Source organism: Zalophus californianus, chromosome 10, assembly GCF_009762305.2.
Source record: "Zalophus californianus isolate mZalCal1 chromosome 10, mZalCal1.pri.v2, whole genome shotgun sequence".
Taxonomy (NCBI): domain Eukaryota; kingdom Metazoa; phylum Chordata; class Mammalia; order Carnivora; family Otariidae; genus Zalophus; species Zalophus californianus.
Window position 1 is genome coordinate 51,558,303 of NC_045604.1, and position 26,782 is coordinate 51,585,084.

Genomic DNA, 26,782 nt, shown 5'->3' on the forward strand with positions numbered 1-26,782 from the left:
TTTGAGTCACCCGGCCTTACTCCAATCCTTTCCTCAGTAGCCCCTCATGCAGTCCTGCTCATCTTTAGTCTATGCCTTGTTGATCACAGTCTGTGACATCATCTTCACAGCTGGAGGGCAACACCTCGCAATGGAATGGACCTGCAATGGGGCATCTCGTCTACCCAATAGAAATGTAGGTATTTTGATGACGGGGATCTTATCTTCTATTAATGTTGTCACTCCCCTTCTCCACCAGCTAGTCTAGCGTTGAGCACCTAGTAGGTGTTCAGTAAATATGGGATAGTCCAGAGGTCCTGCACCAGTGCCCTAGCTGCCAGGTCTGGTATCCTGTCCCACAGCTCACGGAGGATGCATAATGTCTAGCAAGCATCAGAGAGGGAGAGCCCAGCCTCAAGAGTGCTGCAGCTTTGTTCCCAGACACCAGCAGTGTAGGCTGGGGCCATCCAAGCAAGACTGCAAAAAACCCTCCCTTATTCTACCCTGACCTTTAACGGTCCACTTTATCAATAACAAAATACATAGAATTTGCTGTAAGAGTTCTCTTTTCTCAGTTCCTCCCTCATTTCCACTCCTCTCATCCTTAGTCCTGCCCTTTCTAGCCTGGCTGAGAATAAGAAAGGAGCAGATTTTGTGCACTAGACTGGGGGTGTAATGGAAGGAACTGCCATGATATCTACCAATCACAGGTGCCACGAGCTGACTCTTAAGTCTTATAATTGATGCCCATTAGGAATAGATTTTCTTTTATGATCTTCTAGAAAAGAATGAACATTTGAAGGTGCCTAATGCATTTCTCTGTGGGGAAGCATTCATTTCTGCAGGCACTTACTCCTAACCCTCTGGTTCTTCCCTCCTCTTTCTCTGCCACTCTTGATCTTCCTCATTGTACTTAATAAAAATATCTTTGTTTACCTTTCATTTCTGTAGCTCTTTACAGTTTTGGGTTTTTTTTGCCCTTTACAGTTTTCAAACCTCTTTCCTATGTATGATTTCTTCCCAGCAATAATCCAGGGAGGTGTGCAGAGATTTTTCATTCCCAGTTAATGGACGAGGTTCAAAAGTGCTGAATGGCTGGGCTAAGGCCACTTTAGCAGTAGGGAAATACGCACTTTGTTGGTCTCACCCGAGGCTCCGCCCCCTGCCACAGCTCTGCCTGGGACTCCTTTCTCTCCTTGCCACCTTTGCTTTTCCTCGATGGATCAAGTAGTCAGACTAGCAACTGTTGGGAGGTTTTCTGCTGCAGTGCAAGGCCTGGGACATGGTGGGGGGAGGACCTGACCCCAGAGCCCAGAGGGGTTGCTGTGCTCTGACCAGCTGCCCCAGCAAGGGCATGAGTTTTCCCACCTTCTGTTGCAAGAGAAAAACCACAGTTTCAAAGAGGGCCACTTTGTCCACCTCCTGGGAGCAGGCAATGGAGGGAAATCAAAGAGAGGCACCTAAGATGCCAAGAAGAAACAGTAGAAAGCCTCGCTGGATGGACTCTGGCCATACTTCTGAAACTCTCGGCAGCTTTGCTTGCCGGTTTAGCATGCCTTCTGGCAGCTGAGGGATCGGTGTGGTTACATTGCTGCCCACATTCCCAGTCTCTTTCTAGAGGTCCCCTCAGGCCCTCTGTTTCAGTGAAAACAACCTGACGTGGACAAGTGGGAGGGCACCCCACTGGGAGTCCACAGGCTGGACCCCAAGTCCTGTCCCTGAGACTTGTGACCTGAGTGGCCTTGGCCACTGCTGGTTACTTACCTGAAGAGCCTCAGTCTCCTCACCAGTATAATGGGCACAGTGGGAGTTTCCTCCCAGTGCTGTGGTGGGTTTAAGTGAGATGATGTGCAGAGCAGCTAGTGCTTGTTGAAGATCCTGGAGATCTGGGTCCTCCACCTCTGAGCAGCCCTGTGTGCTGGAAAGCCACGGGGTTTTTCCTGACAAGAGTATATAATGCTTCCACAGATGTTCGAGGTCCTGGGAAATGCAAGTGCCCTACAGATGTAAGGAATGGTTCACTTGCACCAAGGGTAGACAAGCAAAGACAGGAGGGACCCTTCCTCTTCTGCTTGCTTTTCCTCCTTTCCAGCTGTTTTATTTGTTGCTAATGTGTCCTCCGGCCTTTCCAGCTATGATGTTCACCATTAGTCTCTTCTGAGTCCTATCAGGAGACCTGTCCTTTGTTTCAGTCCCAAAGAGAGAGGCCTTGCCGGCACACAGCCAGGTCTGCATGGCCTGCCCCACTTGCAGATCCTGAGGCTCCCAGGAGAGTTATGAGCTGCCCCCGCTTATCCATCAGTGGCCAGTTAACCACCCCCAGGCCTCCAAACCCTGGAGCTCAGTGGAAACCATGAGGGCTGCGTCCTGCCCCCCAGGAGCTGACATTCCAGAGGCTTGGCCTTCCCTCTCCTGAGACAGAAGGTAGCTCAGTCCCACCCACCCACCTCTGGTCTGCCATGGGATTAATGCAGACAAATGGTGGCTGAGCCCTGGGTGAGATATCAAGTAGCTCAGAACTGCTAAATCATAGCTTTCTTGCCCTAATCTTATCACCTGCCATTAAAGATCAGAATATGAAAGCCCCACATTTGTAAAGCTCAGCACAGTACCTACCACTGTGCTGCAACAGAGACACACTCAAAATAGTTCTCCTTCCCAGCAGTTACTATGGCACCGTGCAGATCAGGGATTAATATTGCCCCCACTCCACCCCCTTTGAAAGTTAACCCTGACACTGAGCCCTCCCTTTTGCCTCCACCCACAACCGATGCCATGTCAACTGCATCCAGAGTTTCCAAGGCACCTTTCTTTCCCCATGGTTGACACTACTCACTCCAGAACCCAGCCCAGGACACTGTCTCACACCCCTTCCTCTGCTCCCATGCAGGGGGCCACCTGCCAGAGAACTAGGGCTCCATCCTATCAGGGACATAGGTGCTTAGACCTCAGGATGCCGGTGGGATGTCCCTGTCTGAGCAGGGCACTGGACAAGACTCTGTTGCAGACAGGAGGGGCACCCACTGACCAGTCGTGCCCCCCCACCCCGGTGTTCTGTGATGTGCTGTATTTGCATATTGGCGGGGTGATTTCATCTCTGTGTGTGTCTCACGTGCACGGGTGTGCACTTCTGCTGGGTGGACCCGCGGTGACCCCTACATGCTCAGGTGGACAGCATGCACGTGGGAGCACATGTATACTGCACATTCACGCGATACTTTTGGCAGTGTACCTGTGTGGTCAAGGGGAGTGATGAATGTGATATTTGTGTTCCAACTCCTCTCTGCAGGATACTGGGGGTCCAGAAGGGTGAAAGGGCCCGTGGGCCCTGGGCTGGCAGCACAGAGCCGAGCTACCCTCTGTGAGGCAGTTTCAGTAAGCAGGCTTGTAACCCTTGGCAGTTATCTATACAGCTTTGGACGATCCACAAAGCCTGGTTTGCTTAGACATTGCTAACAAGCCGGCAGCGACAAGCCGATGAGTACAATGGGACCAAACGAGAGGCTGAGAAGCGAGGTCCTTGTCCGCCTGGCTGCTCGGCAACTTGTCGACATCCTGCTCCTTCTTCTGGAGCTTGATGCAATCTCCCTGTGTCATATGTCTGGAATCCCTCACCCTGAAAAAAAATAAAAATAAAAACAAGCCCGATAGTCCTTTCCCAGCTCCAACCACCCCATCTCCCCAAACTCCACTCCCTGCTCGAAGCTCTCCCCACTTTCACTCTTTCTGAGCTGCCACTGAATTAGATTAGTCACATTCTTAATTAACTGTGCTGGTAAGAGCTCTATTAGGTATTAAATGTTTGTCACAATCCAATTAAAAAATCCATCACAACAGGACAGGTTCTCCGAGGCCCAGCAGATTGATCGGGGGTCCTGGTGCTTTCCTCTCTGCTAGGGGACACAGAAGAGGAGCGGAGGCCAGGAGAACAGTGTGGCAGGTAGGCTCAGAAGGCAGAGGCTGCTCAGGAAGTCCACCTGGTCAGGTGCAAGGACGGAACAGTCTGAGCATCCCTAATGCATGGAGCACTCAGACTACCGTGGGGTGACCAGCTGTTCCAGATTATTCAGGACTGTCTCAAAGGGGGTGGTTGGCCACTAGCCTACAGCATCACAGTTTCCCCTGGCCCCACAGGGCAGGGAGGTAAGGCCAGTGTGGGGGTGTGTGTGTGTTTGCGTGGACACACAGGCGTTGGGCTGTGTGAGGAGGGGGAGGGGGAAGATTGAAGCTGAAGTCTGGTGGGAAGATTTTTGGCTCAAGTATAAAGAATGAAATTTGATGGAGTTGGGCTCTGGTTTTCAGGGGTCCAGCTGTAGGCCAGAGCTGCCATTCAGAACTGTGTCTTTCTATTTCATTTTAAAGAGACTTGCTCAGGAGGGGAGCGATCTCTGGTAAAAGGAAAAGAAAATGTGCATTCATCCCTAGATCCCCAAGTTTCCTTCCTGCAGTTCCTTGGCCCTTTCTCCTTTCCCTTTAACCTTTTCCAGGGTGTAAGCCCTCCCTTCACCTCCTCCCTAGCCAGGCTGGACACACACAGGGCTCCTTGCTGCCGGCCAGTTCGAGACTTCCCTGGTTCCTGGCATGCCGCACCATGTTTCCCCCTGCTTCTTGGCACCAGGATGGAGAAAAGAGGGGGCAATCAGCCTTGTTACTGCAGAGGTGGGCCCCAGGACGAGACAGTGAAAGGGGGAGCTTGGGCATCGGTGAGGGCCAGTGTGTGGCTGCAGTAAATGCAGTATGCAACCCAGCACTCCCCAGGCTTAATCATGTCTTGTGCTTTGCCACTTCAAGTGTCCTGATGTGTTTTCTGAGTATCTTGTTCTTTGGACGCCTCTTCTGTGGCTCTGTTAACTAGTGATAACCATATAATTATTGCTTCTTATTATGATTGTCCTGCCAAAAATGTCTTTTCCCTCTCCATTCTTTCTAATTCTACCTTCCCATACTAGCATATCTTAAAATCCAACCTTCTAAGAAGCCTGTCTGGATTTATCTGGCCAAAGGGAAGTGTTTGCTCACTTGGTTGTGAGGTAAGGTGCAGGAAGGTTATCTCCTCTGATAGTGCACACTCAGCGCACAGCTGGGAGCTGAGATTCACAGGTGGCACTGCAGAGTGTTTGTTGATTGACTAAACGAACGAGTTCACATTCCCAACTCTCCTTTTTACTCTCTCAGGGCCCCAAATATACTTGCCCCTTTGCTTCCATATAAAGCAGATATTTAACTATTGATCAACACCTACGCATTCTTCTGAACGCTTCCTCAATTTCTATCAGACACTTTGTTTGCCTGAGCTTATAAATCCCAGAAGGGCGGGACCCCTGTCTGTTTACTTGTCTCCCCACGAGCCCTGAAGCCATGCTAGTTCTCCGGACAGATGACAGTCCTTGGTGCTGGCCCTTCATTCTCTCATTTGGCCTCTAACCATCTACCAAGAGCTTTCTTATCGGCTAGGACGAACTCAGGCTTGAGGGGGACAGGAAAGAAATGGCACATTCTGTTTTTCCTTCCAAGAGCTTACAATCTGGTCGAGGCAACAAGAGGTTCGGAGGAAATAGTGAAGTTGCCAATCAAGATAGATTTGAATTAAGGGCCCCCAGAGAATGATGGGGACACACGTGCTTTAGGAACCCAGAGACAGGTTGAGGGCCTCTGGGTCCAGTGGTCAGAGGACATTTCCCAGCCTGAGCTGGAACTTGGAAGGTGGGAGGCCCTGGGCAGTGCTGGGCAGGGGGCTATTTCCAGGCTGAGGGAATAGCATGAGATATGCAGACTTGGAATCAGAAATAAGTGTGGGGCGCCTGGGTGGCTCAGATGGTTAAGCGTCTGCCTTCGGCTCAGGTCATGATCCCAGGGTCCTGGGATCGAGTCCCGCATCGGGCTCCCTTCTCAGCAGGGAGCCTGCTTCTCCCTCTGCTTCTCTCTCTCTCTCTGTCTCTCATGAATAAATAAATAAAATCTTAAAAAAAAAGAAATAAATGTGTTGATTGTGGGGAAAGAATGGAGACTAGCCTAGTGGGAAGCAGCATTTCAGAGGGCATTTCAAAATTGAAAGGAGAATATGAATGGAAGCTGATGACAATGATAAATCAGACCCAAACCCTGCAGGATGCACCTGTTTCATCCTCCTTTGCAAACCTGAGCTAGCTGGGAGCCCAGGGTCACCTGACATGGGAAAGGTTTGGAAGATTCTCAAGTCTTGCAGGATAAAGGAATTGTGTGGTAACTTGTGACCTGGTTAGAATTCAGCTCTCTGAATTCACGGGGTTTGGGCCTGGGCACAGTCTGGCCTCCCTGAGAAGGCATGCAGAAGCTGCCTTTGGAGAGGGGCGGTGACAGGCTGTCAGCCAATGGATATTAAATGACAAAGACAATTTATCCCCACTCAGGCAGAAGAGCAACACTTAGGATTGCCCTACCTTCTACTCACTGCACGAAAAAAATAAAATCAAGTGATTGAAGTCGGGGCATCTCTTCCCTTATGGCAGCACCGGTTCCTGGGTTGTCCCAACTCAGAGGCCAAAGGCAGGTGGGTTGCCAAATAAGGAAGCCAGACCCATGAGAACCTCCTTCCCATCCACACTGGCCACAGGATAAGGCTGGGGGTTGGGAACTGGCAGAGCAGGGGGGCAGGGCAGGCAGGGAGCACTGACGCTTGACCTGAGTTATTTCACTGGCTCTTCACAACAGGTCTATAGGAAGGTGTTATTATCTCAATGTTACTAATGAGGGAATCGAAGCTGCGAGATAGGTAAAGTCCAAGGTCATTCTGTTTCTAGAGCGGGAGTCCGAATCTCTCCATCCATCTCTAGTCAAATATTTATTGAGGGTCTCTTAGGAGCCATCCACTGTGCTAGGCCACTGTGCTGATGCCCTTTAGTGGGAGATCAATATTCCCTGTCACACACACATGTATAGTTCTCAGGCTTCTTTGGATAAGGAGAGTCCATGATGAGGCCAACAGATCTGGCCAGGACTGCCCTGAGTACTTACTTGGCTACCAGCACGAGTATGTTTCTGGGTCTAGTAAGATCAGGATCTAAAGAAGGGTCCTGTTTAACCACCTTGTAGGGTTGCCAGATTTAGCAAATAAGAACACAAATTTGAAGTTCAGAAAAATGACTAATTTTTTTTGTGTAAGTATAGCCATGTAGTATTTGGGATATACTTACACTAAAAAAATGTGTTGTTTATCTGAGATTCAAATTTAACAGGATGTCTTTCCCCCCCCCAAGGCTATACTAAAAATAGGACTTTAAAGTAATAGTATTCAAATATAACGATTCCTATTTAAGACAAACTTTGCCCCCCCAAATAAGTGACTAGGTCTTGGGGAAGAGGCATCAGGGAGATGAGGCCAGTGTACCTCGAGTATCCCAGCTGTGTCCCTGCTGTTAAGAAAAGGTTCCACTACCATTGGATACTCAATCACACCTGAGCTTGATGATGGTCAGTTCTTCTTGTTCTTTTTTTTTTTTTTAATTTTTTTTTATTTTAATTCTAGTATCATTAACATACAGTGTAATATTAGTTTCAGGTGTACAAGATAGTGATTCAGCACTTCCTTCCATACATCACCTGGTGCTCATCATGCTAAGTATACTGTTTAATCTTAATAGGGTATCTTTTTATCTGGCAACTTTACCTCTCTGTCACCTGTCACTGTCACAACGCCGAGCGCAGGACATCTCCCTGTCCATGCAGGAGTCCAGGACAGCTGGTGGAAATGCCAGGGCGACTCAAGAACCTCTGCCAACTGAGGAGTCGGGGGGGGGGCCCTGCACTCCCTCACTCTTGGGTAATCAGTGCCTCTCAGTGTGGCCAGCGTTTCCACAAGACAACAAATCTGCCTGGTTGTGCAGTGTTGGCTCCTGGGTGGGGCTCTGCTCCTGCTTCTTCTGGCTCCCAAGAACTGGGTGGGGGCTGCTGGGGGAGCTCAGTGGGCTCTCTGTGTGGAGGGCCACAGACCCCTCAGATGACAAGCTCAGCATGTCCAAACTGACCCATCATCGTTTCCTCAAACCCCCACTGCTCACCTCATTTCCTATATTAGTGAATGGGCTCACGCATGCTGGACTTTGGCCACTCTCTCCTTCTAGAGCATCCCCAGATATTCAGTAACCACCTGCTGGCTGTCTTTCTCCCCCTTTATGTCTCCATCCTGTCCTTCTCTGCTCAAGTGCAGGCCGAGCCTCTGTTCCAGCCACCATCATCCCTCACGTGAATGATTGGCATAGCTTCTAACTTACGTTCCTTCTCATTCAACAACTATGGAGGACTCTCGGGGGTATTTTCCAAGATGTAAAGCTGATTTCTCTGCTCGCCTGTATCCAGATTGTCACAGGCTCCCCATTAAAAGAGCACTGAGATCCTTAGCATGGCATACAAAGCTTGATGATTTGTACCCCCCTTACCGCTTTAGACCCATCCCAGGGCTCATCCACGTCCCTCTCTCCATTCGCCTGAAACCACTGCACTTTCCCAAACACATCATGCTCTGTCCTTCAAAATTCCACTCAGTTGTCTCTTCCACGAAACCTGCTGTGGCTCAGGGGTGATATAGAAATTCCTCTGGGCTCTCCAGCACCTTTGGCAGCATGCTCAGCTAATCACATATCACACGGTTGACGGAATAAGTACATAGCAAGTAACTACAAGATTGAAAACTTACTTATTTACCAACTCTCTGAGTTCACAAAATGCCAACCTAAGCTAAAACCACTTCCTTTTCTCTCTGTCTAATCAGATGCAACCTCCCTCCCCTCTTTTTTGACTGCCTTTTTTTTTTTTTATAAAAAAGATTTATTTATGAGACAGAGAGAACGGGATGGGGGAGGGGGAGAGGAAGAGACAGACTCTCAACCAGACTCCACGCAGAGTACAGAGCCCAATGCGGGGCTTGATCCCACAACCCCCTCAATCATGACTTGAGCTGAAATCAAGAGTCAGACACTTAACCAAATGAGCCACCCAAGAGTCCCTCGACTGCCTTTAGTGCGAGGCAGCAGGACCCACACCTCACCAGATTTCTCATACCAGGCTTCATGTTCTGGATTTGAGACTCTCGGACCCTGAATGGCTAGATCCTAATGTTACTGAAATCCCCAAATGGGCTTTGATAGTTCTCAGGGGTTAATGACGTAACCAGCTTTTTGCCCCTAGAGGTAAGAAATATTGCTGGGGCAGAGGTCGCAGTATAAGTGAAATGAATTTCATGACCTCAATCTAGTGCCTATGCAGCTATTTCCCCATACCCCTGAAACTGAGTGGCCTGTCACTGTTGGCTGACTGTGCCCAGGAGAGAGGAGAAGATCGCTGGAGAATCTGTGTAGGATGGACTGGAAGGACCAGAAGGCGTTGTGCTGAAGACCAAGGGCTAGTCCTATCCCTGAGATTGTATCTTCTCCAAGTGCTGGAAAGCAGATGCTGGGAGAGTCTCTGCCTCTGAGCAGGAGATGCCCAGATGCAGGAAAGGCTAGAGGCAATGGATTATTCTTACTGAGAGCATTAAGCCAATGACTCAGATTGCTGTGTTCTAGGGAACCAGCCCACCCTCCTCTTTTTTTGCCCACCCCAAAGCCTCGTCTCCACAGCCAACTGTAAGACTCTACATCAAAGATCTGGGAGGGGGGTCTCTTCTCCCCTCTCACAGTTTATGCCCTCCCCTCTAGAACCCAGCTCAGCCCATAGCTGTTAACATTAACACTTCTGTAGAACCTCTTTTCAAAAACTTAACTCAGATTTCTAGTAGAAAAAAATCCAAATGGCCATACCCTATGACTGGAGTTCCTATAGTTTTACTAAAAAAAATATTAATTGTTTTACCCCTGAACCAGGGTGCAGTGTGCTCTGTGGAAGGGTGTGGAAGTGGAGCACAAGGAGACCCCACAGTGTTGACCACTGCATAGCTGCCCCATTTTATGTGGGGGATGGAGTATGGATTTGGAGGGCAACCAGGAGTGAGATTAGACAAGCTTTATTATTTTCGTTTAGCAACCATGCTGAGTGCCAAGCACTGGGCTTGGCAACAGATCTTTACAGAGAATGTTTCCGACTCTCAACTACAGGGTAGAGGGGGTTCCAGCTGAAGCAATAATTACAGTGGTTACTGCATTTTATCTTTCAAACACGTTACTGTCATCTCTTTAGCACTCACAACTCCAGTGAGATAATGATCACTTACTGCCGTCTGCTGAGAAAATGTGGGGAAACTGAGGTAGAAGCTGGTGTGCCGGCTTCTGATTAAGCGGGAGGGCCATGGGAGTGACTGGGCATGCTCTTGGGAGGGCCCTCATGCAGGTCTCCTCAGCCCTGGGAGCACCTGTGTGGCAGAGGTTCAACACTTCGGGACTGGGCACGTGGATCTGCCATGTCAGAGAGGCTCTGTGCACCAGGCCGAGGAGGCTAGGGCAGTGGAAGGAGTGCAGGCTTTGGGGTAAACAGACCTGAGTTCCAAATTTCCACCCCATCTCTTGCCATCTGCGTGAGCCTGTGTGAGTCACTTGCTTCTTTTAACCTCAGACGTTCACTTTTAAGGAGGTAGAGTTACTTTCTTTGTAGAACTGTTCAAATCATTAGTGAGAATACATGTAATATTAACACAGTGCCGGTCACGGTAGGTGTTCAATAAATGCAATTATTATGCTGATTATAACCATGTCCAGTGTAGATCCCTGACTTTCTGAGACGCCAGGTGATAGCAACCATGACAGCAAGATGTGTGTCTCCCTTTGCACTGTCCCGGGTCAATGACGTCCCTTGGCCAGGGTGGACTGCATGCCAGGACCCAGCAGGCGAGCCTCAGAATGGCCGGTATTGGGTTGGGGGCACCCTCCCTGCTGTGGGGATGCTCCATGGCATGCTCAGCATTGGTGCAGCAACACAGTGGTTAGCAGGAAGCAGACACGGCCTGACGGCGACACAAGACAGCTCTCCTCAAAAGACCAACCTGTAAGTCACTTGATCACTTAAACTGAGGTCCAGCAAAGGGTGGGGGCTCCCTGTCCTCCTGTGTGCCTCCTATTCTCTCTTCTTTTCTCTGGTAAGATGCCTCATGTGTTCATTTCATTCAGACAAACCTCTTTGCTACACTGTGCACAGCGAGACATGCCTCCAGCCCCCTTCCTATGAAGGAGGACCCTGAATCTGCTCCTGGGAAGGCAGTTCCAAAGACATGGGTCAGACCAGTGTTTTTCAAATGTGAATAATAAGCATATAATCACCTGGAGCCTCTGGATTCAGTAGGTCCGGTGCAGGGCCTGAGATCTGCATTTCTAACAAGCTCAGTGGGGATGTGGATGCAGCTGATGCTGCTGATCCATGGCCACACTTGGAGTAGCCGTGATGGATGGATTGGGTCTCCCTGGCCAATCTGCTGTTAACTGGTGCTCCCTCCCCAAGTTCCCCCCGTTTGTCTTTCCGTTCCCACAGCTAGCGTGGCCAGATCTCTCTGCAATATACAAGAAAGATGTGTCTGACCAAGAGCGTGTGGGCAGGCAGGAGGGCAGAGGGCATGCAGGGACAGTCAGGCCGGGGTGTCAGGGGAGGGAAGTAGGACCTGGAGCTCTATGTGTAGAGCATCTCGACCATCATCAGCGACCAGAAGCTTCCTCGATGACGCTTTCTTCTCTCTCTGCCTCACCTCCCCTGTGAGTTGGGGTTGCCTTCTTGGCACTTCTGTATGGGAATTCCTTGTTTACTTGTGTGTCTCACCAACTAGACTGAGAATCCCTCGGAGAAGGACCTTATTCAGCATTGTGTTCCCAGTATGTGGCATAATGCTCAGCACATCGTAGGTGCTTAAGAAATGTCCACGGATAAATAAGAAGGGCTCATTCACATACAGGCTGGATGGGTGTCACTTCCTGGCTCTTTATTCACCTGTACTCTGTGAATATTTATGAAACATGAGAGGTGGGCTGAAATCCATCGCAGAGGCCAAAACATGGTCATTGCTGTCGTGGGGTTTCCCGGCCATGGGGAGACTTTTGGTCCATGATGAAATGTCACACAGAGCAGAGAGCTAAGCGTTGGGTCGTGGGGCTCTCAGCCTGGGAGAGCACAGAGGTTGGAGACACAAGATCTGGCTTGAGGAGTGGAGGAAGAGGTCATGGTCCTTGAAGGATGGGCAGGTTTTCAAAAGGTGAAGAAGGATGGGGAGGGTCATTCAGGAAGAAGGAACAGTGTGGTGACAAGCATGAAGCTGGGTCAATTTTGATTCAAAAGCAGGGCAAAGATGTGAGTATTCTGTTAAGGGCAAGCTCAGGCACAGCCAGCCAGACCCCCCCTCCTGCCAGGAGAAATGAAGCAGGCTTTCCTGATGACGTCCTTGACAGCATGCACCTCCAGTTCCCGATTTCCCAGCTAACTAGATTAGGAATGCCAGGCAGCCACAAGGAGCTCTCTGGAGCCATTAGAATCCAAGACGAGGACGGAGGGGGGTGAGAAGAATAACCAGCCTCACTCTCTGGGGCCTGGTGCCTCCTTCAGATACCCAGAGATATCCTAGAGCAATGGGCTTTGGAAGCTGGGGTTCTAAGAGGAGTCAGGGAGAGACAGGAGGCTGTAATTCCATGAGCACATCTGGAAAGCTGTGGTGTTTTACGCACACCAGGAAACCAGCTAACCGATAGCTTGGGTTTGGGCCATACAACTAGAACATTAGGACTCAAAGACACTATAGAAGTCAAGCAGCCTCCTGCAACATGCTATGTTAAAAGAAGCCACAAAGGCTAATGCAATTTCCCCAGCATCATGAGGAAAGAAATCAGGGCCACAACTACGGCTTAATTTCAAAGCAATGTCCTGTACTTAGAAGACCAAACTGGTTAATGTTAACATCAAGCCATGAATGCTTCTGCTCGGGTGACAATTAGCTATGTCGTTCCCTCTCTTAGATGCATAGGAAGTTCTTTCCACTTGCTTCAAATTCACCCCTTTGACAGTTTCATATTTCTGTCTGGAAGTTTTGTTTACCTTCACTAACCAGACTCGCTCAGGTATGTTATCTTGGGGACATGCCCGCAAGTTTTCTCCTTCCTGTTGTATTTTCTTGTTTTTGATATTTTAGGGCATGCTACCTGTCAACCCCACATTCTAGTTTATTTACTTTTGTCTTTGCTTTTTGGTGGTTTGTGCCAGTCACATTTATAAAATTATATTCTGAATGCTATGAACAGAGGATATAGGCTTAGTCTAGGCTGAATCTTCCATTGATTGTTCATCAAAATGTTGACACCCTTTCCCTGTGCTCATTAGAATAGACGGTTTGTTTGGGAAAAGTTCACACAATTGTAGGGAGCCTTGGTAATTGCAGAAAATAGAAGACTCACAGAGGCTCCAGATGGTCTAAGAAATTCTGAACGCCCTGATTTCTTTAGCACAGCCTACCACATGTCAAAGGAGCTCTGCCCCTACCACCTCACCTTCCTCTGTCCCTACTTCCCAGTCTCAGAAAGGCTCAAATCAGCTGTTAAACCAGCTACTCCTACTGCTCTGTCCTTTCACCCTTGACACCCCACCTATGATGTCACCCCTAACGTAGTGAGTGTTTGGCAGAGAGTCCCCTCCAGTGTCTTCCCGGACTCCATGCCTCCCCCTCCTTGCCCCTTTCTGATGGGAGTTAATTCCATCCAGGGCAGATAACCAGGGCAGCCTCCTCCCGCAGGGCCCGTCTGGCCACCCCACACATGGAGGAAGTCTCGGTCCACGTTTCTGCCCAGAGGCAGGCTGGTTGCAGCTGGTCAAAGGAGAAAACAGTTTGAAGAATTAACTACTAAACAGATAGCTACTGAGGATTAGGAAGGACCTCTCAGGCTGTGCAGTCAAGCCTCTGGTCTCAGGAAAGACCACATCTCCCTCCTCAACCTAGTGAGGTCTGGCGTCTGAGCACACACCACCCACGTGAGCCCACTGCCTTCCCAAAGCCCCATCCTTGGATGGTTCTAAATACTGGTGAGTTCACCTTTATTTTGGACAGGGCTCCATCTGCATTTAGACACCCACCACTCCAGACCAATCTACTGTCTGAGATCCCACAGAAGAGTGAGATCCCGCTCCCAAGATCCCTTCAGTGATTTAACATGGATGCCCTTGGACTCCGAGTCTTTAGTTCCGCAGGCTGGAAGTGTTTCATTCCTCCAGCTGGCTCTGTGAGTCACAGTTCCTAGTCCCCTACCATCCTGGATGCTCGCTTCTGAGCATACTTCTTGTCCCCCGTGCCCTTTAGAGGGTAAGATCCAGGCTTGAGAACCGCAATCCAACACCACTCTGTCACCTCCTTTATTCTAGTCACTATATAACACCCGCTCTGGAACCCTCCAAGCCTTTCCCTGCCCACAGGTGATTTTGTACAATATCTATATATCTATATCATCTATGTATTTGCCATCACATCGCATCACTGGTTCACAGCGAACCTATAGGCAATGAAACCCTCATGTCCTTTCTGTATGTGCCGCGGACAGGCCTTCATCTTTTACTTGAACACTTTGCCTCATCTTTCTTGCTCTGCTAGTAAATTAGCAGCTGCCCATGGACTACAAAAGGCTTCATTAGTAGATTTCCACTCCCTCTTCTTAAAGTACAGTTTTCACGTCTCCTTTATACTCCTCGTGGAACAAACCCTAGATCTGAACTGGCCTGAGTGGTGCTCACTTGCGATTCTCTGAGAGGTAAGGGGGAGGGCAATGCTCTGAGGTGGGGTGGGGGGGGAGGAGCAGATCCCCTGCCAGGGTAGCTGCCTGGGGAGCAGAAGGAGTCCTCTCCAGCTCCTGGATTCAAATATCTCTTTCACAGTAAGGACAGACAGTGAGGAGCCTAGTGAAGAAGCCTGGAATAACAGTATCTGTCTTTTTTCCAAGCACTTGACAAGAGCCAGGTACTATGCTCATGGCATTACATAAACTACATCATTTAATCCTTTTAACAAACCAGTGAGGTAGAATTTAAACCCACTTCACAGATGATAAAAGTAATAATTGAAGATACTGCTCATCCAACTGGGATTTGAACGTAGTTCTGTCTGAAACCAAACTTCAAATCTTACTCATTCGACTTGGGACACTATAAGTGTTCACTCTGTGACACTCTATTCCAAGCAGCTGAGCAAGGTGAGCCCCTGAGGAGGACAGGCACACTGGAGGAAACCTGTCCTAGGCCCTCTTGGCTCCCCTCGCACACCGCCTACACCCAGACTGTGGCAAGTCTTACAGGGTTGATGGAATAAATGCCCTCCTTGGATCCAGAAGACAGGTAAGAGATACCCTCCAACCCCATACTGTTCAACCTCATAGTGATAGAAGAATATCCATCCCTGACTGCCTCCCAGGTTTGCATGAGACTTATAATCAATTGATTAATCATATACTATTGACCCACAACCAGAAGCTCAACACAAAGTCAGACCCTGAACCAGTTATAGAGGAAGTACTAGGCCTGGTCTGGGCCCTGCAAGAGCCCTACTTGGGGGGCTTGACACCAGAAACGGCAGGAGAAAGCGATAATATAAGTAATTATCCGGAGCCAAGTTGTGAGAAGTGGATGCTCAGTGCTGTAGGAATTAGTTCATCAGATTTTGTGGAAAGGCTGGGACTCAAACAGGGGGTCCTCATGGTGGGTGGGTTATGATGTGCGGAATGGAGAATTGGGGGGAGATCCTACAGGAACAGGGAAGCAAGACATGTATGAGCGGTTTGAAACACTGAAAGAGCTATGTAGTAAGCACAAAGTGTTATTAAATGTCATGTAGGAACAGGGTTATTCTTGCCCAAATCTGGGTTTCTGACAACTACCCCAGTATTCATGAGCCTGAATCCAACTTCCGTCTTTGCTCACCTGTGGTTTCTGGTTCTAATGCTTCAATCCTGGTCTGTTCCTCCTAAAACTTGGAGAGGACAAGTTTCAGGAGACCAAGTTCTTCAGGACATTTGCCTGTAGGGCTGGGTAGTCTCAGGGGCTGGGGATGGAAGCAGGAATGTCTCCCTGTGGGCTTGTTAAAAAAGTAGTTTCACCTGGTCCTAAACTTATAAACAGTGAAAGCATCCCTTCAAGGCCAGAGGGCTGCTGTGGAGAAAAGGCCCCTGCAGGTGGAATGTGGGGGTGGGACAGAGCCTGGCAGGGGCTGTGGGAAGCAGGAGAAAGAACTGTGGGCAAAGAGGCACTGAACAGGGAGAGGTGCCTGGAGGCAAGAGGAGAGGGATGAGCGAGGGAGGGAGAGAGGACCCATAGATATAGAGGGGAGGGAAGAGAGAGAAAAGTAAAGTCAGAGGAAAGAAAGGTCCAGCAGGGGGAGGGAAGGGGAGACATGTCCAGCGCAACAGCTACCTTAATCTCCTTAAATTTTTCCTCATTGATTAGGGATTTGCAGCAAAATCCCTTGCTATGGGAAGACATTTGCTTTATGGGCTCTGCTGTCAGACGGAGGGAGGCCTCTCTCTGGGCGGCACTGGCCATGCAGTGGGAAGCAGGGTGAAGAGAAGGCCTTGGAACCCTTCTCTTGTCTCCAGGCCTGACCCAAGTCCCCTTTGTCAGTGAAGACTTCCTGATGTCCCCGAAATAAAATGTTCCTCCAATGCCCTGCCCCCCCCCCCACTGCTCTGAGCACCTCTTTCATTACCTGTTACACCAAAATTTGGTTGCTTAAAACAGGTACTACTTTATTATTTCTCACGAGTCCAATGCTCAGGAATTCACACAGGGATGGGAAGAATGGCTCATTTCTGTCCCGTGTGATGTCAGCTGGGGCTGGAAGCCCGAGGTGCTCCTTCACCTGCATGCCTGGTGCCTCTAGGAGGATGGCCTCACCAGGTCACATGTGCGGACCGCCATCCCTATGGCTGGCTGCTTCCCTGCTCCCCTCTATGAAGCCTGGTGGCGGCGGGCAGGAATGCAGGAAGTACGAGTGGGAGGAATGACCATGTGGCTAAAGAATGGAAGGAAAGAACACTGACTGTTTTGAGGTACCACCCAAATCCAGGGACTCTTTGTGAAGATGTCCACGCACACCCTGACTCGGAGATGTCCCAGCCACCAAGGGAAATGGCTCAGTGTCTTGTGGACAAGTTGTGGGCTGAGTGACATTGATGCATTCCTGAGAGCACACCCCTCACATCCAGGTTCTACACCATCTGGAGCCTCCTCCCCTTTCCCCACCACTGGTGCTCTTTCTTCTGGAAGCTTCCAAAGAGTCAGTCAAGGAGGTGGTGCCCTCCTTCCACCTCTGGGAGCTCACTGTGGGCTCAACACCCCACTGCTGCCCTTCCCTCCCGTAACCTCACAGGAGCCCCAGGAACCCATGGTGCTGTGTTCTCTGGGTTCTTTCTCACCGTCTTCCAATTCCCTTCCTGATGTCTGTGATAATACGGGACATTGTTGAGATTCCCATAAATACTGAATGAACAGACATCTGCCCTGTGTGGAAAGTGCATGCCTTTTGAAGGCTTTCATAACCATCCTCACTTGTCTGGGAGGTCTGGGAGGTCTGCAAGCGTTGCACCGACAGAGACTGAGGAGCACAGAAAGGGGAAAGTACTTGCTCAAGGTCACATGACCCACCCGTGACCTTCAGGGGATCAATCCCTGGTAGAATTCTCTCTCGGCTGGTTGGTGGGAAAGGGGGTATGCCCTTCCCACAGGGCTCAGGGCGATCGAAGTCCCTGGGGACTGCCCCTGGAGCTGTGCTGGGGGCATGGGGTCAGCTGGAGGAACCGATTACACACTTCGTGAGTGATTTGTTGTGCTGCCTCACACAGGTGCTTCCATACCTTTAAAAAACCTTTAAAGATGTGGAAACCAAGTCCAGAGAGGAGACAAGGCTGGTTCACAGTCACTCAGGTGGTTAGAATTGGTGTCAGGAGGAGAAGCCAGGTCTCCTGCACACACAGAGCATGCAGGTCAGGACTCACCAATTTTCTAGCATCCTCTTTCAGTAGGAAGGGACCCCAGGTCCCCCTCCAATATTAAATTCAGAGAAACTTGGTGAAAGAGAAATTAAGAGTTATAATGAAGGGGAAAAAAGCTACCAAAAGATTCTATGTATAAGTCCAGCTTATTTTTTTCTAGCCAAACCCCCATTGGCCACCTCCTGGAGTTATTACCCAGTGGTCTGAACCTCTGCACTGTGGCATCTGGGTCTTTCTGATAAACAGAATCCCTTCCCCACAAGCATGTCCATTTCATGATAGCTCAGCTCCTTCGGCCCTCACGTGACTACCATGAGAGAGGCAGGGTAAGGACAACTCCCACGTGATGGACAGGGAGATGGAAGAAGCAGGGCTTGACATTCGGAAGCCTCCCGATCTCAACTGGCTTTCTTGGAGGAATCAGCCTGGGGATGGAGAGGGAGGTGTTGGTGAGTCAAACATGAATGAATGGGAATGCAGTGGGACCTGTGGGGCAGTCTGCCTGAGCACCTGAGTGCCTCTCCTGGAAGAGGGTCTCATCCTGGTTTCCCTCTCCTCACTGGCACACAGGGTCTCCAAAGCATTTTTCCCTGGTGGATTCATTCATCCTTGGCAGAGCCCTTGGTCTTACCTACCATCCACAGTGAGTTGGGGAGGATCTGTTGCAGTAGGGTTCTGACCCACTCTTCTGTCCCTGGCTCCTAGCCCCTTCCATCCATCTGGATGAGCCACAGCCCTGGGCTTCAGAGGGAAGCCACATTCCTTGGCCAGTCTGGCTCCCCCAGTATGAGTGGTTGACCTCAGATTCTAACCAGCTCTGCCCAGCTGCGGCCGGACCCAGGGGATTGGTCTTCTGACAGGCTGGGACTTCTGGGGCAGTACTTGGCATCTTTGAAAGTGGAATGGGAGGAGGGCAGAGGCAGAGATGGCTTCGACCCCCCCTACCATTTTCTCCCCCTCTCCCAGCATGCAAGCAGGTTGAGAATCCCTCACGGAACATTACCAGCTTCCTCTGGTTGTGCTCAGCTCCAGCACGCCTGGAAAAACTTCCTGAAGCCAGCAGCGCAGCATCTCGTGTATGGTCAGTGCGTTAGACTCGCTGGGTGTCTTCCCTCTCTCTCCCTCCAGTCTGGGCTGTTTCCTGAAATGGTCTCCGAGGATTGGCAGGAAAGTGAAGGAGAAATTCTGTCTCCTCACACTGATTTTGGAGAAAAGAGGGTTCCCCTATTCGTGAGCTTCTGCTTTCAAGGAATCAGTGGAAATGTGTTTAGCAGAAAGTCAGCCTGATCTAAGCAGGGTTTGAATGAAGTAAACCAGTGAAGGAGGAGGAAAAGGAAGGGCATTGGCTCTGAAAAAGTTCCAGGCACCGACAGTCCTTGAGAAGGTCATGTTTATTTGGCAGAAGGTTCCACAAGTTGTTCAGCACTTCCCCACACGAACATCCTGCTCCCGGCCAGGTGCTGGCAGCGCCTGATTCAGCAGGTGCACCACAGGTGGGGTGGACAGGGATGGGGCTCTACTTTGTCCTCAGCACAGGTTCCCTGGGCCTCCTGGCATTCCACACAGAGCACACAGAGCAGACTCACCAACCCCAGGGCTGGTTTCCCTACTAAGAACCTGAGATCCAAACCCTCTACCCCTCCATGTACTCAGGGACAATGGAGGAGCGAAGGGCTTCTGGGAAACCTGCTTAACTGCTCTGCGCCTCAGTTCTCCTCTGTTGTCGGGCAGAGGGAAGCAGCGTCTCCCTGCTGCACTGTGCTGGCCCCGACCCCATGACGGCTGAGACCCTGGGCCTGGAGGGGCTGTTGGGAGCTGGGTCCATCCACCTGAGGGGCTCTTGACCTGTTTGGGGAGGAAGAGTGTAGCAGCCTTGGCTCCAAACCTGGAGGTGCAGGGGCATCGGATGAAAGCCAGACCCCAAGAGCTGGGACCTCTGAGCCCTGGGGGCTTGTGGCCCAGTCTTTGAGTGTCAATGATCCACATGATGCTGGGGCACCTGAGGGGAGGCCGTTGCTTGACTGTAGCTTTTGCTTCCCTCCAACCCCTCATTAACTTGGGATCTTAGTAAGGACCTCAGAATGTTCATCTGGGAAAGAATGTTCCAGCCCTTTGCTTCTGAGAATGAGCCACCCCTAAAAGACAGTCTCTTCTCCCCTAATCACCCCATCCCTTCCACCTGCATCTTCTCTTCTTCCTTCTCTGCACCTCCTTACCTTCTGCATCCCCTTCTTTCCCTCCTTCCTCACATGTTCTGTCTCTCTGTCTCATCGCGCACTCAGCACACACAGCTGCCTACAACAAACATACAACAAATGAACAACCACAAATATATTCTCACCTACAATCATATTAATATGTAACCACTTCACATCCTTTTACACACAACCACATGCTCGCACCACGCACACACTTCAGGCTTACACAGATACAGCCACATACCTCTCCACCTGCAAACGCCTCCTGCTCATGGGTCTTCGACTCCTTGCCTCTGCCAGCTCCAGCCGAAGGCTGACATGACCAACAGCTCTGCTCTGATAAGCTGGTACGGTACGGGGATGAGTCACACCTCCTCCAGTGATACTGCCACCCCCAGCCTGGGCTAATTAGGACAGGAAGGAGGGCAGGCAGTGGAGTGAGTCAGCTCAGAGCCCATTCAGGTATATGCCTGAGCAGAGCCCCTCAGTGAATACAGGGTCCCAACCAGTGGCTCTGATTTTAGGACTTAACTCTAACCTGGAGCTGGGCTCTCAAGTGGCTGAGCTAATGGAGCTAGGAGATTTTTCTAGGCCCAAGCTCCAGCCAGCAGGAGCTGAAAAATATTTTTATCTGACAGCTGATGGCTACCATTAGCTGGCAGAGAGTCTCCTGCCTGTCCCACCATGTAGGCGAGGTCATCGCTGGTCTGTGTGGTTCATCAGGGTTGGTGTAGGGCTGGCATAAGGCTTGGCAAGCTGCTGGAGGCCTAGGACAAATTAGAAAAAGATACACACACACACAGAGACACACACACATACATACACAGCCTAACACTCCTCCTCCTTCCCCCTACAAGGACAGATTTTTAAAAACATGCCCTGTCTGGGCAGATAGACTGATGGCTCAATGCTTTAGGGTGATTCTTTCTTTCCCTGGGAGGTCACCATCCTGCACAGGACACATGGCTTAGTGAACAGACCACTGGCTGGATTCCAGCACCCTTGATCCTTGGGGCTTGAACAAAAATTGCAACCCCCCCCCACACAGCAGCCCTGAGCAGGCACCCCATACCATTTCCCCAGTGAGCTCTAATGAGCTTCCTCATAGTGCTTTTTAATGACAGCTCAGAGCCAAAGGGTGACAAATATCTCCTAGCCCTCCCCGCTCCTTTACCCTCATTGGCGAGGGCACTGGTGAGGTGGAATGCCTGAGCTGCCCCCGCTCGGCGAATGACTGGAGCAGTTCACTCATGTAAGGTCACAGCTGGCTCTTTGCTAACAGTGGTGAGAGAAGCAGCAACAATACTCATGATAATAGTTAAATTGCAAATAATTCTTCACAGTTTCCAAAGCACGTGTGCACGCACGTCCCATCCTCCTTGAGAGGAAGTGTGATAATGAGGATTTCCTCTACTCATCCGCTCGTTCTATTTTGAGGGCAGCCCAACGCGGAGGCGAGAGAAAGGAATTAAGAATCAGGCCGATCTGAATTTGAATCCCAGCTCTTATCTCTTATTGTCCAGGCAACAGTTTTATAGCCTCTCTGAGCCTCAGTTTATTTGCAAAATGGGATAATATACCTGCCCTAGAGGCTTTTTGGGAAAATTAAAGGAAATATATATTTTTTTGTCCTGGGGTTGGACATAGGGTGAGTTAATAAAAATTATGGAGGCCAAATAAGGAATTAATTTTCTGAAAGGAGCAGAGCTATAATAGGGCAGGTCTAGAAGATAGAGCATTGTGCTTCTGACCTACCTCATAGTACATTCATGGGGCACAGGTTGCCTATCAGGTACTATGCCAAGAATGGACTGAGCAGTAGGCAAGCCAGCACCTTGTGCCGCAGGGTCTTATAACTGACAATCCCAGTGCACCATAACCCCACGTCAGTTGTCAGCATCAACACAGAGGCAGAAGGAGAGATCACATCCACTCAGTGGAAGAAGAATTAGTCTGATGGAAATGGTGGAAGAGATTTACTGAAATCAATCTTAAAAGGGTCAGATGGAGGCTGGACAGGAGGAAGGAACTAGCATTCCCAGAAGAGGCAAGAACTTTGACAGAGGCACTCAATGTGGAGGAGGGATATAGTCCACTTTTTCAAAACCTTGTGACACATAGAGGATGTATCCTCACTGCTGTGACTGGAAGCTTGTGGTCCCCATAGAGAGACTAGATAGGAGAGAGCACAGTGACCCCTGAAGTCAGCATCAGAGCACAGCATTCTGATCTGGTTTATGTAGGCCACTTAATCCCCTTCTCTCCAAGATAGAGTAGGGTTCACCTTTTTCTGCATTCATGCATTCTTTATATTATCCGTGGCAAATCCACTCTGAGAGGCTTTCCAAACAGCTAGGGCTTTCTGTAGCTAAAACCAGCATCTTGCTCTTGAAAAGTCTCATTTTAAAACATCTCTTATATGTACACACCAAAGGGGAGTTGGGGGCCTCAGGGCCATGAAAGGCAATAAGCAAGGAGGATTTGGGGGAATTCACAGAAATGCTCTAAAATAGTTAGGGGAAGAGCAAAAAGAATATCTAGATGTGTTGGGGCACCAAACCATTATACCTTAAGATAAGACTCAAGTCTCTTAAGGTGGCGAACAGTCATAACCCTCAAATGGGTTCCCATAGTAGAGTAAAGAGAAAAATACTCTCTTGTAGAGAAAAATATTCTCAAGGACTCTAATGTCAAATAACTTTTATTATAATGGTGCTTGAATTTAAACTTAGGTAAACATAAAACTAAGTATACATTCTCAACACTTGGAAATCTTACATTAATTATAAAATTAAAGTAAATTTATAAATTAAATTAAAACATTTAAAAACTCACCTTCAAATGAATCACATCAATTTCATATGATTTGCTGTTGTTTTGCTCAGAACAAATGTCTGCTTACAAAGTGAATATCAAGTATTACCTGGTTACTGAGTAACACTGCCGATCCTTTTGACTTTAAGATATCTGTATGCATTATAAAATAACCCAGTGTGTCCCCCGCTTGTTTCTTTTTTCTCCTGTAAACCTAAGCTACAAAAAGCTGAATTAATTACATTATTGAAATCATGGCAAACTATCATAATTTGTCAGGACGAAGTCCCTTTCTTGGATTGCTCCATTTTATTCGTCTCTTTCGTTCCTCTGCTTCCCCGGGCCCCTCCCATCCCTATAAGCCCCCACTTGAGTGTGTGTGGTATGTGTCCTTGGACATCTGTTGTTTTGTTTGTAAAATGTATAGTATCGTTTTGTGGTCTGGCTTTAATTTATTTAAATGATGTTGAGCAATATACTTCATCCTGTTTCTGACCTTTTTCATTTGTTGCCATGTTTTTATGAATGACTCATGCTGCTGAGCGAATTTCTGAATATTCGTCTAACTGCATAGTGTCGCGCTGTACATGGATTGGCTGCATTTTCATCGGCTACTTTCTTAGACTGAGCACACCTAGATTGCCTCCCATTTCCAGCTGCCCCAAATAAAGCTGCACAAATCTCCTCAGCCATTTGTGTCAAAGTTTCTCTAGAGCGTGTCTTTGGGCATGGGACTGCTGGTTATAAAATAGGAGCTGTGCATAGAAAACTTTAATAAGATTGTTCTCCAGAGTCACTGTGCTCCAACGAGACTATGTTGGTTTCCTCTTCTCAGTCTCTCACCAAGCCTTGATAGTATCTGGCTTTAACATGTTTGCCACTTGGATAGGTGTAACATATTATACATTGTTTTTTTGTTTTAAGATTTTATTTATTTATTTGAGAGAGAGAGGAGAGAGGGAGCAGGGAGCCCGATGTGGGGCTGGATCCCAGGGCTCCGGCATCACGGCATGAGCTGAAGGCAGAAGCTTAACCGACTGAGCCACCCAGGCGTCCCTATACATTGTTTTAATTGGCATTTTTTCCAATGAACAAATGAGTTGACCATCTCTTCAAATATTTGTTAGCCAGTTTGCTTTTCTCTGCTATGAATTTTCTACCCATAACTTTTGCCCACTTTTCTATTAGGTTTCCTTTCTTGTTGATTTGTAGGATCCTTTTATATCATAGATATTAATTTCTTACTGTTTTGTTAATACGTTGAGATGTCACCTCCAAGTTTATGACCTATCTATTAACTTTGTGAATTTTGTCTATGTGGTCACCATTGAATAGAAATCTTTCATTTTGTGGTATTTAAAGTTATTAATTTTTTACTCTGTTGTTTGTGCTTTTTAAATCTTATTTTAAAAAATATGTATTGCCAACTCAAAGTGGCAATTATATTCTCATGTTTTTTAATCTATTAGTTTAAAGGTATGAGGTTTCCTCTGGATTTTTAGAATATCGCCTTTATCAGATTAAGAAAGTTCTATTCTTAGTTTTTGAAAGTTATTTCTAGATAGGTTTGTACTTCATTAAACACCTTTTCTGAATATAGTAAAATAATAATATAATCTCTATGTGAATATAGTGTTAGAATAAATTTCGGCTGTTAAACTACCCTTTCTTTCCTGGCATTAATCTTTCTTGACTGTAATCTTTTAATTGTTTCAATTCAATATTATTTCAGTGAGTTAATATTTTATCTAGAATTTTTATTTCCATGCACAGAAATGAAATGATCCTGTGATTTTTGTTATTGCCTTATCCTTATCCAGGTCTAGGCTTATGGTAATAGTAGCCTCATGAAATGAGTAGGCATTTTTCTTTTTATATTTTCTGGAACAACTTATATGAGGTAAAGTTTATCTGTTGGTTGAATACTTACCAGAATGTAACTGTCTAACTGACCAGGCCTAATATTCTTTGGAAAGAGTTAATTACCTTTTCAATACCTGTTAGAAATACTATATTTTATATATTTTAAAGTTTATCCATTTTATGTGTTTTTTTCAATTTTATTAAAACATAGTCCTAATATTATTATATTATTTTTAAGAAATCTCCAATGTGCCTGAATTTCCCTCCTTCACATCATTCATTCATGCATTCATTCATTCAGCTTAGGGCAAAAAGCCTCTATGTTCCTCTCTGGGTTTGACCCTCCAGGTTTGCCACCCATTTCTTCCTTCAGCCCAAGGTAACCCTACCCCTCAGAGAATATGCTGAGCCCTCTGCCTGAGCAAGGCTCTGTTCCAACAACTCTTGCTTCCAAGAGCCTAGCCCCAGTCCTTGTGAATGTGGTGCTGGAAGAGGAGTTGTAAAGGGGGGAGAGGGTTAGTAATGAGATGAGGGAGGGGTTAGTAGTGAGGTAGGAGAGGGGTTAGTAATGTGGTGAGGAGGGGTTAGTAATGAGATGAGGGAGAGGTTAGTAATGAGGTAGGGGAGGGGTCAGTAATGAGGTGAGGGGGGTTAGTAATGAGGTACATGAGAGGTTAGTAATGAGGTGAGGAGTGTTAGTAATGAGATAAGGGAGGGGTTAGTAATGAGGTAGGGGAGGGGTCAGTAATGAGGTGAGGGGGGTTAGTAATGAGGTACATGAGAGGTTAGTAATGAGGTGAGGAGTGTTAGTAATGAGATAAGGGAGGGGTTAGTAATGAGGTAGGGGAGGGGTTAGTAATGAGGTGGAGGAAGGTTAGTAATGAGATGAGGGAGGGGTTAGTAATAAGATGGAAAGGGCAGCAATGAGGTGGGGGAGGGTTAGTAATGAGATGGGGGAGGACAGGTATGAGGTGGGGGAGGGTTGGTAATAAGGTGGGGAGGTAGTTGCTGTGTTGTCCCCACTGTTCGTTTCTTATTATCCTCTGTCCATTAATCCAGCCCAACTTGTTGCCAAGGTTATTGTAAACAATAATACAAACACAGACCCTGCAGTCCCATCAAAGTACTCCCTTATGAGGGGGCCAACTCAATAATCCAGATTTTATGATTTCCTCAATTAGCATGTGTTAAGATTATAAAAAAAATAGAGCAAGACATACAAGCAAGCAGAAATCCTTCAAAACAGTGCTTCTCAAGCTGAGATCAACAGAACCCTAGGGACTTTTAAAATTTTGTGCTTTCATTTTGATATCAATCTTTATTTTTTTCTTTTTCTTTGTAGTTGAAGTCTAGTTGACACACAACATTATATCAGTTTCAGGTGTACAACATGGTGATTTGACAACTCTATATGTCATACTGTGCTCCCCGCAAGTGTAGCTACCATCTGTCACCACGCAATGCTATTACAGTACCACTGACTATATTCTCATTCTGATACCAAACTTTAAGAAATAGTTAATAGAAACATAATCTGGATTAAGCTGACCTGAAGGCAGAGGGAAAGCATGAGAAAGCTTCTGGGGTAGAAGGAACGGCAAAGAAAAAGCCTGGAGACGAAGAGGTGATGGGCGCACTCAAGGGAAAGCCGGAGGGAAGGGAGTGCACAGGAGGGTAGGGGGGCCTGACTAGGGGGAGCCTGGGTTTGTCTTGGGGTCACCAGGAACCATGGGAGGGCATCCAGCTGGGAGGAACATGGCCCAAGCATGTTTTACCATCCCTCAGTGATGGGACGGGATGTTGGTCATGGGGTAAGAGTAGCTGCCACTGCACTGTTCCAGGCAGATGAGGAGGAGAAAGGTGACGAGGTGTCAAGCAGAGCTGACAAGGATGGCCATGCATGGGACTTGCACCGGGAGTAAAGGAAAGGGAGAAACAAGGATGAACCTGAGGTTTTTGGCCAAGTGACTGGGTAGATGATAACATGTCTACTGAGATGGGAGAACCAAGGGTGGCACAGGTTCCACA

General features: G+C 48.2%; 1 protein-coding gene and 1 long non-coding RNA gene across 6 annotated transcripts in view; one reads left to right on the forward strand and one right to left on the reverse strand.

Moving 5' to 3' along the window:
- TNR (tenascin R) overlaps positions 1-26,782 on the forward strand; it is a 424,235-nt gene that overhangs the window by 63,473 nt on the left and 333,980 nt on the right. The window contains exon 1 of one of the 5 annotated variants that reach the window (XM_027613062.2): positions 3,811-3,919. The exons of the other annotated variants lie outside the window; for them this stretch is intronic. The gene's annotated coding sequence lies outside the window, so the exon portion shown is untranslated. Of the gene's footprint in view, positions 1-3,810; positions 3,920-26,782 lie in introns of those variants that run through there. 5 annotated transcript variants of the gene reach the window in all.
- Positions 19,294-20,393, reverse strand: LOC113933194. The gene is made up of 3 exons (XR_003523291.2): positions 20,322-20,393; positions 20,096-20,174; positions 19,294-19,724 (listed from the first exon to the last, which is right to left on the reverse strand). It is a non-coding gene; the product is annotated as an uncharacterized LOC113933194 (long non-coding RNA).